The following is a 17,296-nucleotide window of genomic DNA, read 5'->3' on the forward strand; positions in this document are numbered from 1 at the left end:
ACGAGAGTTCCAGATGCTTGGGAGGCGTGGGCCACCACGACCTGCTGGGGGTCACTGAGCAGGACAGCTCCCCCCAGCAGCCCTCCGTGTGCTGTCTCCACTGTGCCTCACAAATCTTTTCACTGTCTTTCTGTGGGTCTCTCTGACCATTCCCCTCTCCTCTGCATGCCTGTCCTCCTCAGCACCCTCTTTTGTCCTAGGACACCTTTGATCTGTTGTGACTGCCAGGGACTTGGGACTTGGGACTAGTGCTCCCTTCTCTCTCGGAGCAGCCCTGCCTCTTAGACTCCTGGTGTTTGGAACCTGGGGGTGCCCAGGAGGCCTGATCTGTGAAGCGATTTTTTCCTTAGTGTTACTTCACAACCCCTTCCTGAATCCCAAGGTGCCAGGACCTAGACAGCCTGCAGATAGTTCCGGAATCGAATTGTCCTGTGCAAACTCTGTATGATTCAGAGTAACGACAGAGCTAAGTACTTCCGTTTGCTACGGAAGCAGTGATTTGGAGGTGGGTTCAGGAGAAGTTAGGCGCATCATGAACACTGCTGTGGTTCCCCCATGGAACTACTGTGAAGCAGCAGGTGCTACAGGACACTGGGCCTCTTCTCTTAACTATGCCTTTCCATTTGTGCTTCTGTTCCCCTGAACAGAACAATGCAGGCTGATTCTTGAGTTTTGGTACTTTTCGGCATTGAAGAATGGAGTAATATTTTTAGTTCAAAGTTTTGGGTTTATTTGGGAATGTGGCCCTTTCATGATTTTGAAAGACCACAGACTTTGGAAAGGAAAACAGACTTTATTCTTTGGGCACTAAGATTTCTCTTACAACTCCCATCGCGGAAACTTCCTAAGTAACTCTCAAGACTCAATGTGCTTGTGTATGTTTTTCTTTTGTAGATTTATTACGTTAGCATTTAATTACTCTTCATGACAGTATTAAATTTCATGAGTGATTTATAGTTTTAATAGAGAGCTGTATGATTTATTGCAGTTGGCATTTGAGGTTTACCAAATTCTTAAAAGTCATGAGTACTAGAATTGCTTAATCTGACCCTGTGCAGCATAACCACAGCATGGGTGAAACCCCAAACTCAAGTATAATAGGGACAGGGCCACCACCTACCCCAGTTTGATTGGGTTTTGCTGTCACCTGTTGTGATGTGGAGTGGTGGTGGTGGTGGTGGTGTCTGTTCTTAAATAGACAAAAGAGTGCATAGAACCTTCTGTTTTTCTAAAACTAGGAGCCTCAAGTAGTTTCTTGGGTCTTGGGGAGACAGTTTTGATGTGGTCTCTCTTGGTCACTTGAGGAGCTGGCCTGTGGGGCCATGGATATTACCTGAGCACTTGAGCTTCAGTGACCTGAAGGGAGCTGGTGACCAGTATGACACAAGGTCCCAAGTCTAGGTGGTACCTGATTGGCCCTGGGCAGTCTGTCTTGGCTGCTGTCCCATAGATGATTTTCACCTTCAGTGGGCTGCCAGCTCTGCTGTGGTCCAGGGGCTCTCTGCAAAGGGATGCTTATCCTTTGTCCCCCAATATTTTCTTTCTTTCTTTCTTTTTTTTTTTTTTTTCTTTCTTTTTTTTTTTTTTTTGTCTTTTTCCTTTTTATCGGTACCGGGGATCGAACTCACGACTGCCAGCTTATAAGTCAGGCGCTTATGCCGCTGAGCTAAACCTCCAGCCCCCTAACAGGGGTCCCCCAATATTTTCAGTGCACCATCTTTGGAAAAGCATTGATTCCTGCTGCTGAGCTGGGATTCTGAAAAGACACCACAGGCTTTGCATGCTCCCCCTGGTCCCTGTCTTGAATTTTCTATCCCAGCATCCACCTGCTGGTTGAGACCAGTGTTTTTCCCAGATGCATCCAGCTGTTGCTAAAATGAGTATTGTTTCAATGAGCTGTTGTCTCATTATTTTAAACAGATTGCAAGCAAGAGGGTAGCTGTTCACTTTCCTGTTTTCTCAAATGACTTTATCAACTTGCACTTCTAGGGGAAAAAAAAAGGTGTGCTTCAGGGCTCTGCCTTCTCCTTGGTGGTGTGGATAATCCTCTAGGGCCCTTGGCCCAGGGGCAGATAATCTCTCTGGGGTTATCTGTTAATTACCAGTGAATGTGTGAAGTATTTGTGAAAAGGCTTTTGAAGAGTGCTACACGTGCTGCTTCTGCTGCTGCTGCCAGCCTGCCCAAGGAGCCCAGCTTCCCGGGCAGAGGGCGTGCAGAAGCTTGGTCCCCCTCAAGTGGTGGTGGTATTCTCTGGCTAAATTGTTTGCCTTTCTAATGAAGTGAACTGTTTGTTTGACTCCACAGAGGAAGGTATTTAACCAGCCACTAAAGTAAACTTTGGAGACATTCAAATAAGCTATGCGTATCTGCTTTGTGAAGGGAAGGAAAATAGTTTGGCCTCCCTCACCTCTGGGAAGAGTCGTTAAGGAACTGTTTAAATAATAAACTGAGCCCGGAGCGGATATTGCTGCCGCCCCAGCTAGAGCTTTTGTGCTCTCTGGACTGGTCTGGGAATTCCTCTGCACTACCACTAGGGGAAGAAAGAGCTGCTCCATTGTTGCATTTAGTCAATGTGATTTATTTATGTGTAGAGGGACTTCTGCTTCATTTATTCTTGATTAAAACAGCCAGTTAGCCCTCAGGATGGCTAACAAGTGGCCCTGTGACTTCCTTACTCATGACAAAGGTCCTCCTTGCAGCAAGTGACCTCCTGGGGCTCATAACTGAGTCTTGCCAACCCAGCTGGGAGTTGTTGCTTGGGGAGCTGACCCTTGGTATTTTGGATCAGCATTCGACGGTCCAGGGTGTTAGGACTTGGCATGCAAATCTGAAGTAAAGCTCCCTGGAAATGGGGTGTTCTTCCAGGCCAAGGCCTAGGGTACCAGCGGAGTATGAATGCCAGTGTCATATATCTATGAAGATGCCTTAATTTTTGTAGTACTATGGATTGAACACAGGACATTTGCAGTGAGCTGTAACACCAGCCCACATATGTATGTATTTTTTAATTTCTTACTTTAAGATAGGATCTCACAAAGTTTCCCACCATAGATTCGAACTTGCAGTGCTCAGTGGTGCCTTTCAAAGCAGCATCATGCTTCTATTATAGATGCGGGAGAAGCCAGCAAGGCTAGACATAGATATGTATATATGTGTGTGTGTGTGTGTGTGTGTGTGTGTGAGAGAGAGAGAGAGAGAGAGAAAGAGACAGAGAGAGAGAGAGAGAGAGAGAGAGAGAGAGAGAAAGACAGAGAGAGGTATAATTTTACTTAAGAGTATTTGCGTTATTTGTGAAGCCCTGGTGAGTGGGATGGGGGAACCCTTGTTCAAAAATCACTAATAATTCCAACAGAAAAACATTAACCCAAGCCTGGGCCCTCCTGGGTCCCTAGGTTCCTTCTTGCAAAGCCAGAAGCTAAGCTGGACGAATCATGTCCCTTCCTCCCTGAGTGGCTTTCCCTTCTCAGTTCTCTCATCCTTGGTTTCACTTTCTTAAAATAGGTACGTGAGTACCTATTTCATGGGGTGTAAACAAGAGCACAGAGATGTGTTCAGTATGGTCCTCGGCACACAGTCATTCTCGCTGAACGATACTCATCCACTGTTTAAATCTGTCCGTGGCTATAACATTTTTCTGTCTCTAAGAGGTTGAGTGGAGGAGAGTGGATGACTGTTTGGAAGTTCAGGAGTTAGAGTTAGGTCATGGCCTTGAGAGCTACTTAGGGACAAAGACATGATCTGGTGGTCATGATGTGGGAGGGCATGGGGAACAGGGCCAGATGGCCTGAGCTTTTGGCTCTGCCGTGGAGTTGCAGATCTACCTGGAAAAGTGTTGAGTGTCCTGGTAACTATGATGCCGGTATTAAAGGGAGAAGGACTTAAAAATAGCAGTCAATCCTTATGATACAGGGGGGATAATATAACTCCCAACCTGTTAGATGTCAGATATGCTTAATTCATGTTCCCCACAATCGAAGAATGAATTCTAAGGAATGACAGAGCTTAAGACGAGAAAATATTTATTAACAGAGCTAGCTCCTAAGAGACAGGAGGAGACCCAGAAGTGAGTTGCCACAGAACCCATTTCACAGAAGAAATTGTATAGAGCAAAATCACAAGGTGGGTGCAATGTGGGTCAAAACTATGATCAATCAAAAAGATGACAGGTATAGTCACTTAGGTGATAGTGATCCAGTGGGGAAAGAGATCATATAGCAAGTGTGTACATGGGGAGAACAAAGACCTTCAGAGGAAGCAATGGGTCAGGAGGTCTTTGTCCCCCGCCTGGGTGACTGATGTCTATCTAGACTTTACTGGACCAGGTGATACCCATTCTTATTCATTGGGGAGGCATGTAGGTCATTCTGTCTTTATCTTGAGGTGTGGCCTTCAACAGATGTACTTGTGTTACTCTTTCAGTCGTACTTGTAATGTTTTCATCTTGTGTGCCAACCCCTGTAGGGCCTAACTCTAACTACCTATAACATGGGTACCTAACTTAGCTGTGTAGGATGCTTACATGTACATACTGTGGTATTTGTGGGCCCTTTTTCTGGGCATCATTTGGTACTTTGAACAACTTTGGAGAATAAAGTACTGGGTTTTATTGAACTTATTTTATGGATGAAAACATTCTGTCTTATGGCCATAGTTTTTATTGTAATTTGTTTCTCTTAAGAGCTATACAATGCGGTTTAAGATGGGGAGCATTTCCAGCTGCCCAGGGGTTTAAGGCATAGCAGGTGAAGGGCCACAGCAGGAACACCCAGCTGAGGGCCACAACAAGCAGCTTTCAGGATATTGAATGTTTGGTCTTATACTGCTTTTGGAGAAGGGAAAACCTAGTAGAAAGCGTGGCTTCCCTGAGGATTCATACTGAGAGAGTGGTAAATCTTGCACAAATATGTACTGACACCAGGTGACCAACGGGTCACAAACAATTGATCTGTGGCCCAGTATCAGTTATAAAACCTCCACTTTGTTCTCGATGCACGGAGGTCTCCTGTTATCCTATCTTAGTTACTAATAACATTTGCAAACAGTAGAGGATGGAGGCAGCAGTCTCACTTTATAGAAAAGCGGGTTCATTCCACTCTGACCAGTGACAGCTTGCTGAGGATGTGTAGGCTGGGGTCATGTTTGAAGATGAGGCCTCTGTCACCAGGCATAGAAAAGGTATGTAGACTGTAGACTGTAGAGCTCCAGGAGTACAGATAGGAGCATGGACTCCAGAAGTAGCCAGGCTTTCTGTCCCTAAGCACTTGTGGGGGCAAGTAGACACCACTGAGTTTAGATCTCTACTATGTATAGTTTGTGAAGAAAGAGCTCCAGACAGCTGGCCTAAAAACCAAGGGTCACCTAGGGGAGAAGAAGGATCCAGGGAGAGATCATGTAGACAGTGTGGGGGCCAGAGCCCTGGTGGTATGCCTCAGGGGAGCCGGCCAGTGAGGTTACACACAGCATGGAGGTGGCAGAAGACACAAGCTGTGGACAATCAAAGGCTCATTGATAGCAGTCCCCAGTCATTGCCTGTTCAGTAAGAAGATTCCATAAGCTTCTGATGAACAGATTAAAGGGTTTGCTGATGCCCCCAGATCTGTCACCCCTACCACTCCAGTACTCAACCAGAATGTTAGCTATTGGACACCTCTGGGGTTTCTGAGCATCTTAGCTCACCAGAACTGTAGGGAGCAGAAGCCCTTAAAGGCAGCAAGTCAGAGACAATCTGAAATTTATTTCACATTCTATGATTAAGTGAAGAAGCCAGACATAGTGATGCAGGGCCGTCATTTCTCTCTGGGGGGCTGAAGCAGGAGGATTAAAATTTGGAGCCCAGCTTGCTCAACTTAGCAAGATTCTGTCTCCAAAAAAAAAAAAAATAATAATAATAATAATAAATAAATAAAATAGAGGCTGGCAAAGTAACACAGGATGGAAGGCCCTGGTTCAATCCCCAGGATTGCAAAAAAAATCCAACCAACCAACCAACCGATAAACCAACGAACAGACAGAGTGAAAGGTAAGAGTTGAACAAGGACAGCAGGTGAGACGGTGGGGAAAGTTAGCCAGAAGAGAGGAGTCACAGCTGGGATGCTGGAACTCGTGAACCAGTGCACAGGCAGCCTGGGGCTCTGAGGCTGCACTTTTGGGAACATGAATGATGAGCTCTTAAGCGGAAAAACAGTTTAGAATCCCTCAGATGACGCCATGTGATACAGGCCCATGTGGCCAATGTCTTTGAAGATGTGTGGAAAATGTGTGACTTTTGGCTAATATAGGATTACAGAGAAGGGAGAAATAGAGGAAAAAAAAGGGAATTTTTCTCCTATTTACTCTCCCTTGGCCAAGATCTGCGCAGGGGACTTTCCCTTCCTATGCAGTGGGGAATTCTTTCTCCTCTCTCTTATTTCCTGTTCATTCTTACAAGAGAACCACTTCGTGTGCTTTATTATTTTACAATCACAATGAAAGAAGCACTTAAAATAAACTCTTTGCTTAAAAGCTTTGTGTGTTCTTGCAAACAATGATGCTTCTTAGACAGTAAAGTTCAGAGTTGAAGGGCAAGAAAGTAGAGCTTTTTAATGCTCACAGTGTGCAATAAACACACTGGAATTTCAATGGACTCCAAAGGGTAACAATAATAGCATTAAGAACAGACTGGCGCCTTTGATGTTATTGACAAAAAAAGGGGGAGGAGGGGACAGAGGGGCCCCTGTCATTTCTGTCATGAGCTTTTAAACTTTTGACCTCCAACCTTTTGTGTCAAAGAGCTTTCTCCATATGGGCATTAGCAGCCGACCCCAGTCTCCAGAATTTACTGGTGCATCCTCATGTCCTGGGTGAGAAAGAACTTGGGGAGTCTCCAAAAGGCCCCAGAGTGGGGGTGTCATTGTTTGCCCAATGGTAGGGTCGATGAGATGCCTGCAGCCCCAGCAGGCTCCTGGGTGAACTTCCAATCACTGGGATTTGGGCACAGGCCCTGTGCAGGCTGTAAAACCAGGGAGTGCCTAGAAATCTGCATGGAGTTGCAGAGAGAAGGTGGCCTGTCCCCTGGGTTCCTGCATTTTGCCTGGTACTAGAAACTCATTAGGTAGTGTCCTGAGATGCCCAGGAAGGAAGAGACTGGCCTGGCTGCTGAATGGCCTCAGTTTACCCTTCTGCCTTCCCTCCTCCTCTTCACCTTTTCTGTAATAAACAAGTACCGAGTTCCCCTGGGTATCCAGGGCGTGTGAGTGTCACCGTCTGTTCCAGCCTAGGGAGCCAGGAGGGAAAGCAGACAACTGTGGCCCGACCTTGTGTGCCGGCCCAGATGAGTCAGCGCACTGACCTCAGTCTCGCAGGACATAGCACCTTGCTCGACCCCATCCATGCTCAACATTTTTTGTCTTTGTGAAGCAGTCTATGTGTAGGCGAGTGCCCCAGGACAGACACAAGGCTCTTAAGGTCCAGCGGTGAGGGACGTAGCAAGGACAGAACGGAATGCACAAGGAGCTCCAGGTGGCTGCAGTGACCCTGGCTCACCTGCTGTTACACATGAGGGAGGGTGAAACACAGTCCAGGGGGGCCTCCATGGAGTATGGCAATGACTCGATGACTCTGAAAGTGATGATGCTTGGTGACACTGGGCTATGAAGGAGCTCATTTCCCACTGGGCCAGCACGGATGACTGTAGGAGGAGCACCAGTTGGTATTGGGACCATGGATGGAACGTCGTGGTGCAGAGGTCGGGCTGGACTGGGCACTACAGATTTGAGAGGGAGGGAGAGTCCAGGCTGGATTTTAGGTGTGTTAATCTGGGGAGTCCCCCCTTGTGCCCCTGGAGGATATGGTCCAACAACCCCAGTGCATGCCTGAAACTGGGGGCCAGTACTCTTCAGAGGCTATTTCTCCTTTACTTACAAACATTCCTCTGATCAGATTTAATTTATGAATTAAAGCCAGGCACCGTAACATAAATCTGTAATTCCAGTACCTTGAGAGACTGAGCCAGGAGGATTATAAGTATGAGCCCAGCCTGGGCAATTTAGCAAGCTGATTAGATCCTCAAAATAAACGAGTCTCAAAATATGAAATGAAAATAAGATTAGGGGTGCAGTTCTATGTGAAGATTCAGGGTTCAATCCCCAATATAGCAAAACATTTTTTTAAAAGTAGGCATAGTAGGAGATTAACAATATGACTTACAATATGACTTATAATAAAATAAACCATTGTAACAGCGTACTGTAATACAAGTTTGTGACTATATTTTCTCTCCAAATATCTTCTTGTGCTATACTCTATTTTCATACCCCAGGTCACACTGGGTAACTGAAACTTCAGATGAGCAGAAAGTCCTATGCGGTTTAGATAAGGAATTATAAAGAGCATGGCCCTGACAGTGTTGTAATGACACATGCACAGGAGTGTCTAGGAGGGCCAGCTCCGAGGTCAGAAACACATTGAGCTCCGCCACCGTTCCCAGAGCTACCTAAGTCCTCAGCCAGTTTGTTATCTATATTCATGCTGCTTGCTTCTCAGGATCAGGATGTGGGGAGATGGAAGTGGAACGATGCATTTAAAAGGCTTTGCACAGTGGTTGACATGTATTAAAGGGTTTTGTGGCATGCCTGTAATCTCAGCAGTCTGAGAGACTGAGGCAGGAGGATCCTGAGTTTGAGTCCAACTTGGGCACCTTAGTAATTTAGTGAAATTCTGTTTTAAATTAAAAAAAAAAAAAAAAAAAAAAAAAACTACTGGGAAGGTAGCTAGCTCAGTGTGAAGACTCCAGTTTCTATCTCTGGAACCACCAAAATAAAAATTAAAAAAAAGTATTCTGTGAATGGTGTTTATTCTTATGATTGTTACTGTTATTGGTTGCTGGGAGTAGGGCGAACTTTAGAAGACTGTTAGTTGTCAGTTGGTGGGAGCTATAGTGGGGAGGATGGAAGAGATTAAAATGGAGAGTTAATAACCTGCTGTGCTAAAGGTTCTGCTTCTGCAGTAACTTCGAGTAGAAGGAGCAAGTGTGCCACTTATTTCTTACTGCTACAAGATTGCCTTCCTGTGCACTCCAGACACCGCTGGTCTTCCACTGACTTTGGAAGGCTCTTGGAGTAACCCTCTGGGAGTGGCAGCATCCTTTTCCCTTGTGGAGCCTGAAGACAAAGATCAATGTTGACGCACTGAGCCTCATTCCTGATCCTCCCTCAGCTGGCTTGAGTGTGTGTTTCTGAGAGCTTGTGGAGCTCTGGCTTTGGAAAGAGGATTTTGGAGCAAAGCTGGGCACCATGACCGGCGGTGGATTTCTGTCCCCTGCAGCAAGGGCTCACTGTTGAATGCTCCTTCTGGTTGGCTCTGGTACTGGGTGGAAAGAACATCCGGCCGCCATTGATCATAAAACTTGATGGGACTTGGGGTGGGTCACTTAGCCCATCAGAACAGATACTGGAATCTTTCCTCTTCAGTTCTCAGGATTGTTTTGATAACAGAAAATAAAGGGAAACACAACTTAGGAGCATGTTAATAAAACTTTGGAAATGCTGATTTTATGGTTGTCAAGAGGATTCCAGGAGGAAATATATGTGTTTTATAAAATTTAAAGCACTGTGTACCCTGCTTTCACATTTCACGATTGCTTCTGCTGGTTTTACAGCACAGAAAAGAACAGTGTTCCTTGTGGAGTGAGTTGGCTTATTTTGGATCCAGTACAGCATCTAGACCTTGCCTTGGCAGATCATTGGTTTACTTTAACCTAAGCAACTTCTGAGTCCTTTCGCTCCAAGGTTGGTGGATTTGAGATACCAGATGCTTGTTAAGGGGAAATGTCATCCACTATTTTCATTTCGTAAGCATCAAGCATCCCAATATCTGGGTGAGTTTGCATATGTTTGCAATCCCAGCCCTGGAAAGCTGAGGCAAGAGGATTGCAACTTCAACAAGCCTGAGCAATTTAGGGACTTGTCTCAAAATAATGATAACAATAATAATATTAATCTTTAAAGGCGGAGGATGTAGCTCTGGTATTGGTACCACCAATGAAAATAAATTTCAGTGTATATCTTTAGACCTATGAATCTGACTTTTGAATCAATGCTGTAGAAAAAAATATGGTTACAGGGCCAATGATATAGCTCAACAGTACAGTGCCTGCCTGCTGGGTGCAAGGTCCTGAGTTCAGTTCCAGGTACCAAACAAACGTGGTTACTAGATGAAAAAACTTATCCTTACTCACCGATTTCTGTCTTATAGTTTCCAAACACACTTATTGTCCTTAAAATTACACTGCCAAAGTATTTGCTTCAAAATAAATGGCCCTGTCATTTTCAGTGTCCTGGTTCTTCGTGTTTTCCTGTGATTGTCCTCAGTGTCCTGCAGTGTAGATAGAACGACCGTGGCCTTCTCTTGTTTCTCTTCACTACCTTTTTCTCTGGTTATTTTTTCCCTCTCATCCTGGCAGGCAAGCTAGAATAACACAGTGTCCAGGACACAGATATTTGTGATCACAGGGACTCAGAGTAGAAGAATTTGATCGGTTGTCCTGTGGGGCTGTGATTTCCTTTCTGGGCATCCAGTGGATGTGATTTTAGATGAGAAAGATGCAGATTTGCTGATAGAGAAGTTAGAAGTTTCCAGAAAAGGGAGAGACCAATTATTTTCTTCATTACTCACAGCACATTTGGTGAACAGAGATTTCTTTTGTTAATTCACATGCAAAGGGCCATTTATCACTTTCGTGCAGAGAGCTCATAATTATGCTTGTTTAAGGAGCATAGTACAGACTAGACTATTAAAAGAAACGTGAATTGTGGTGTGATCAGAGTGTAGTGGTGAGTAGCACTTAGGTCTGAAATATTAATTAAATTAATTTCATATACGTACACAGTGAGTAATGCTCAGGAAAGTTTATACAAGAGCTGTCAGGGCTGTCAGGTAGTTCCTAGAAGTAAAAATTTATTGGGTTTTAGGAACAGCAAGCTGAGTGTAGTGGTGCAAACCTGGAATCCCAGCACTGCAAGAGGCTGAGGCAGGAAGATCACAAATTTGAAACCAGCCTGGGTCACTTAGCACAAGACTTGGTCTCAAAGTTTAAAAGGAAACAAAAACATTTTTAAAAATGACTGAGAGTGCAGTTCAGAAAAGAGGCTGGGTTCGACTTGCACTGCAAAAAACAAAACAAAACAAAATTCATAGTTTTGTTAATTTTCTATGTAAATTTGTGTATGTTCTACTTAATGTATAAGATGTACTTAAATATTGAGTAATTATCGCTGTGATTTGTTGTATCAGTTTTACCTCTTATCTTCCTCATTTTGAATTCATCTCTGCCTTGCAGGTTTTGCTAATATCGATGTTTTTACTCCAGGCATTTTTAAGCTTTGCAGACATATACAAAAGATCAGTATTTAAAGCACTTTACACACAACATGATCTCTTTAATATATATATATATATATATATATATATATATATATATACACACACACACACACACACACACACACACTCAAGGAAAATAATGTGTGTTTTCTCTGATGTATAAATTTTTTGAAAATTAATTCTTGGGGCTGGGGATTTAGCTCAGTGGTATAAGCACCTGCCTGGCAAGCGCAAGGTCATGAGTTCAATTCCTGGTACAAAAAAAAAAAAAAAAAAAAAAAAAAGAAAGAAAGAAAGAAAATTAATTCCTGGTGGTGCTACAGCCCTGGGTCTATCAGAGTTTCTCTATCAAGGGCTGGCTAGTAAGTATGTCAGGTGTCTTGTCCCCTGGGCGGTGTCCCAGCTGCTCTGCCCTGTCACTGTTGTAGAACTGCAAAAATGAGCATGGATGGCGAAGTCCTGCGGTCCTCCACATCCCAGGGCTGGACCCCGTATAGTCCCTGCAGGTTCTTCCAGTAGCACATGCTCTGCAGTGAAGGCTCCTACTCTGGTGTAAGATGACAAAGTAATAGCTTTTTAAGAGTGAAAAGCGTCTAGATTTCTAGAGCAGTAGTCTCCTAAGTTTTTGGCATCTGGGACTCTTAAATGGAAGAGAATTTTTTAATGAGGTGAGACGGGTGGTTTTGGGTTTGGGGTGACTAAAAGGAGCATATGCAGTTTAGATAGAGTTGCTGTGCATTTGACAGGAGGATCCACACTTCTGTGAGAATCCACTGCCTCCTGATCTGACAGGAGGCAGAGTACAGGTGGCAGTGTGAGCAGTGGGGAGGGTTTTTTAGGCACCGTTGCAATGACTGAGATGGCTAGGATCTGGATTTCCTCTCCCCAGTCTCATGTGAGTGGGTTTCCTGGCACTGGGGGGTAACCCCCCACCTCACTTCCCAATTTCTCTTCCCAGTTTAAGACTTCATTTTATATAAGGCCTGTTTTAGCCACTTCCCTGTCACTGGTACAAATTGCTTGACATCACCACCACTTAAAGGAGGAGAGGTTTAGCTCACAGTTTCAATCCATGATCAGAGGGTCCCAGAGCAGAAACCGGCTGGCAGAGGGGCCTGGTGGGGGAAAAGGTGCTCAATCCACTGTGTCCAGGCAACAGAGAGCAAAGGGAAGGCCTGCGGAGGGAAATATACTCTCCTGGCCGTGCCCCTAGTACCCACCTCTCCTAACCAGGACCTGCTTCCTAGCAGCAGCTTTGGTCCTGTGCTTTTTCGTGGGTGAATCCACTGAGGAACGTAGCCCTCCCACGATTCAGTCATATCCCACATGCGTGAGAATTTGGGGGCACATATCGACCCAAACTGTAGCAAGAGAGAGGAGTGTTTAGATTTCCGTATGGTGGGTGTAGTACTTAGGACCCCGTATGGGTATTTTTATTTGTTTGTTTTTGAGACAGGGTTGTCTCACTGTATAGTTCATGTTGACCTTTAACTCCCTGTGTAATGCAGGTTAGTTACGAACTCACAGCAATCCTCCTGTCTCAGCCTCCAGAGTGCTGGGATTATAGATATGTGCCCCTACATTTGGCCTTCTGGCTGTTTTTAGTGATAGCTTGCCTGTGGGTGGGGCCGATGGAACAAGAGGGAAATAACCTGTGGTTCTGTTCTAGAGTAACCCCTAGGCAATATACAGACTGCTCCAGTAAGAAGATCAGCCAGGAGAGCCCGCATCCAGCAGTTCCCTCCAGTGAGTCCCTCCTGTACTCTTCCTGGGCATTGCTAGACCGTTCAAGTATCACTGGATGAATTACTCCTCTAGGGCACTAACTGAGCCCACTTTGATCTCTCTTTTTTAATCTACAATTTTTGTATGTAAATTTCAAACCTCAAAAGACAGTTTCCCAAGGATAGCATCCAAGAGATCTCATAGCCTGAGGATACTAAAACTATTTCTCAGGAGAGGGATGCAACAGCAGATAAATCTCCAAGCATCTTTTTTGGTTATTTTCTGGCTACAGATTTTATGATCAGCGCAGTCTGTTGTGAAGAGACCTTAAAAAAAAATCAATGCCTCTCATTCCTAATGAGACTTTTAACACTAAACATGATGACAGCCAGTGTGAAATTGAATACTGACAACTCTACCCAGCACAAATTTTGCTGTGCGTTTCAGTTTAAACACTTATCAAGCTGGTTACACGCATACAGGGTTTAAAGACTGTGCCATGCCAAGCAAGGTAGTATGAACTCTTTGTATAAGAGGACTCTGGTACAATAGTCAAACCTCCTGCAAGTCTGTAATAAATCATCTTTGCAACCATAAGCATGTACAGTTGACTGCTCACCACTGCCACGCAGACCCACCCCACCTGGTGGAATTTTAATTCCCTCAGGAAAATTGATCCCACCGGTTCTGCACATTATTCTCCCTGTCTTCCATTTAGCGTGTTAGTTTGCTGACAGTAGAGTACACAGCACTTAGCAGCTGGTTTGTGGAACCATCAGTCAGGAAATTGTATGATAAATAGGAGGTAGCCAGGTTTCGTGGCATTTCTTCTGCTTCAGCAGTTTTCGTCTGACTTTGGAGAAGTCATCATTGCGTGTTTTGTCAAAGGCCGGAGCAGAGATGGCTGTGGTACAGTGACTTATTACACATATACTTGAATTATGATGCACCCCAGCCCCGCTGCTCCTGCGTAAATAATAAACCACTGTGCGGAGGATAATTATGGTGGCTGGTGACAGGGGCCTCTTCTTGTCATATAGGTTTTCTTGCACATTTTGGGTCTGTGACAGAATACACCGCTGATCCACTGAGATGGGACAAGCCAGGATGCCAGGCATTTCCTGAGATTTGAAGATCCCAGAGCATCTCTAGAGAAGCAGATTAGGACCCATGTCACATGAAGCATGTGTGTTCAAGGAACTCTTGCCTACATTACACTGCTTTTCATTCTAGCTAAATTTAGTGCCTCAAGCTACAGACTTAGAGCTACAAGCTCATTTTGAGTTGGAAGAAGGTCATTCCATTGCTGTTTCCCAAAACGTGGATTCAGAGGGATGATTTCTGCTGATAACCAACACAGGCTACAGTTGTTCATGCAGATTTTGTCAGTCCTGAAAGGCTATTTTAAACTTAACCAAGAGGGAAACATAGAAACTGTGAAACACATGGCCCAAAACCAGATGTCTTTGGGTCAGATCAGATGCTGTGCATTAATTTTCTGTTCTTTGTGTAAACCTAATTCCAGAATGCAGAATTTGTGAATTTTCTCAGGACATGATACACACTTAGTGTAAACAGTGTAACGAGATGCTCTGCGTACTTTTCAGTCAGAATTAACTTTTAAAGTCCCTAAATACTACAGACTCAGTGGTCAAGAAATGGCCACTGAATGGCCCAGGAGCGGTGTCTTGTGTCTTCTTCCCTTTTTTGGCAGTGATTGGTCATTGTCTCTTTCATTCTGGAAGGAGGAGGGGGTGAAAGAGTGAATTCAACTCCCGGAAAAATAATTTCTTGGCAATGAAAAGATGGCAAAGCCTTTTCAATGTCAGGGATAGGGCTGTCAAGTTTTCTTGGGGGAAGAGGTTTTTGTATTGCTCCGGTGCACGCTTTGGATTTTATAGGATTAAATTGGTTGGTCTTCATCCTGGTGCATGTATCACTGCCACTTCATTAAAAATATGCATGTAAAAGATAATACCTATTGTTTCTGGGATATAGGAAGCATGTATTAAGTGTGGAATGAATTGATGTATTTTAGCCCTCTGTGCCTATGTGCATGCATGTGTGTTTGTGTGTGTGTGTGTGTGTGTGTGTGCGTGTGTGTGTGTGTGTGTGATGTGAGTTTGTACTTCTTAATCATGATTCATTGCTACACAAATCAGAAAACCAGGTTGAGTGAACAGTGAATATTCACTCTACCTGGTGGAGAGAATTTAATGAAGAATCAATCCAGAACTAAAAAGTAAGCAAAATTCCATATCTTCTAACTCTTAGTGACCTATCACAATATACCCCCAAAAAGCCAGTGAGCAGCCCTGAGGAGGTGGATTGTACTTATTATTGCGTAAGTTACATACAGTTCTTAGAGGTTTATTTTCTGGTATCCAAGAGCAGATGGCATGTGTAAGTGAGATGTCTGCAGATAGCAAATGGGTTTGCATCCACAGCCACAGGTAAAAGGTGTGGAAAGGAACAAGAGCCACCCAGTGTATTCAGTGGCCTTAGTGTATTGTATTCATATTTCCTTACCCCGATTTGGCTCTTAATAGTGGGGCTTTGTTTCAGAATTTAAAATCAGGAAACATGCACCGAATATTCAGCAGACTTTCAAACTAGTGTCAAAGGTTACTTTCAATTTTATGATGTCTTGAGGATGAGTAAGTTTTATCAAAAATAGTTAAATCGAGTAGAATGTTTGGGCTCTCCAGGGGGTGGCTTTTAATCAAGATTGCTGAGTTGGGTGCAAGAATGCGTTTCCCAACCTTGTTGGATAAAGCTGTCAGCTCAAACTTTGGAACTTATTAAATTAACTTAATATTTGCACTACAAAAGAACTGACTTGCACATCTTACTAATTGCAGAATTTAAAATGGTATTGATTTTTCATATGAACACTATGACATGTCTGAAGTGTGATAAACTATCAGGTAGTTAATAGGTCCCTCACCTGTTGAATTTCCTGCACTGTCATGGTCACCATGACTTGGTTAATACCAAAATGATTCCTTCCTTTCTACACCACTTAGTCCCTCCCCACCCAATTTTGTAACAAGCACACAATACATGAAGAGTCCGTGACATTTCCAGTACAATATTCCTGTTGGATTTGGGGGAAAGGGATGGCTAGGGATTGAACCCAGCATTTCTGCATTGAGTTATGCCCTTTTTATATTTTTTAATATGGAGATAAAGTCTTGCCGATGCATTTAAGGCTGGGCTCCATTATGCAACCTTCCTGCCTCATCCTCCTTGAATGCTGGAGTTGTAGAAGTGCGCCCCAGCAGTGTTTCATCAGATCTAGAGTCTAGATAATAGCTTCAGGCTTCTTTGTGGTGGACCATACATCCACACATCCAAATTCATTGATTTTCACTTTTTTTTTTCCTCCAATAGCAGTAGTCTTGGCCAAGTAAGATAGCAAGGACAAAGCTTGAAACAAGAGAAGTCCTATATTACAAGTTTTACAAAGCATTTATTACACATCTGCACTGGTTTTAAAAAATTGGAAAATAGAGAAATGTGTGGGAGAGGAAATCTCAGCTGTGTGAATCCAAGACGCACAGATGTTATAGTCATCAGAGACACCTCCCAGTTAGAGTGGACAGCCACTGACCTCAGAGGTGTGGTCCACATTCCACCCTGCATTGGGACCACCTTCCGGGTCCCCTGGTCTGATGCTGTGCCTTCTTCCCTGGCCCCAGAGCCTTTCCAGCACAAGACGAGGTCTTAAGACCTTTGGAAGCAATGTGGGATCTTGCTGTGATGCCAAGCCTCCTGCTTCCAACTTCGTTGATTTGGTTTCTTGAAACACGGGGAAAACTTTAATATAGTTACAGACTACCAGCTATGTAGTAAAATATGTTTGAACTCTTTCCAAGCTGGGTTTGGGAGGACAAGGCAGTGGAAGGAGGGTCGCAAGTGTCAGGCTGCACTGGGCAACTGAGCAAGGTCCTATTCAAGATGAAAACTAAGAGGGTTGTGGGTGTACTCAATCGAAGTAAGGCTCTGGATTCAACCCCAGTGCTGTGGACAAAACAAAACATTCTAATTGGGGCGGCGAACCACTATTTTTAAAATAGAGTTTATTTTCATATTTGTGAGAGACAGTGGCATAAGTTACCAGGAATAAAAAAGAGCTACTTAAAAGCAGAGGACCCACAAGGGAGAACCAGAGTAAGAGCTGAAGGGAACCTTAGGGCTGCCCTGGTAGGA

General features: G+C 44.2%; 1 protein-coding gene across 3 annotated transcripts in view; it reads left to right on the forward strand.

The window, feature by feature from the left end:
• The window catches only part of Gli3 (GLI family zinc finger 3), a 264,642-nt gene that overhangs the window by 135,611 nt on the left and 111,735 nt on the right, over window positions 1-17,296 (forward strand). The window lies entirely within an intron of this gene.

The sequence above is a fragment of the Cavia porcellus genome, unplaced genomic scaffold, assembly GCF_034190915.1.
Source record: "Cavia porcellus strain 051 isolate PalLab524CR breed Dunkin Hartley unplaced genomic scaffold, mCavPor4.1 scaffold_23, whole genome shotgun sequence".
Taxonomy (NCBI): Eukaryota; Metazoa; Chordata; class Mammalia; order Rodentia; family Caviidae; genus Cavia; species Cavia porcellus.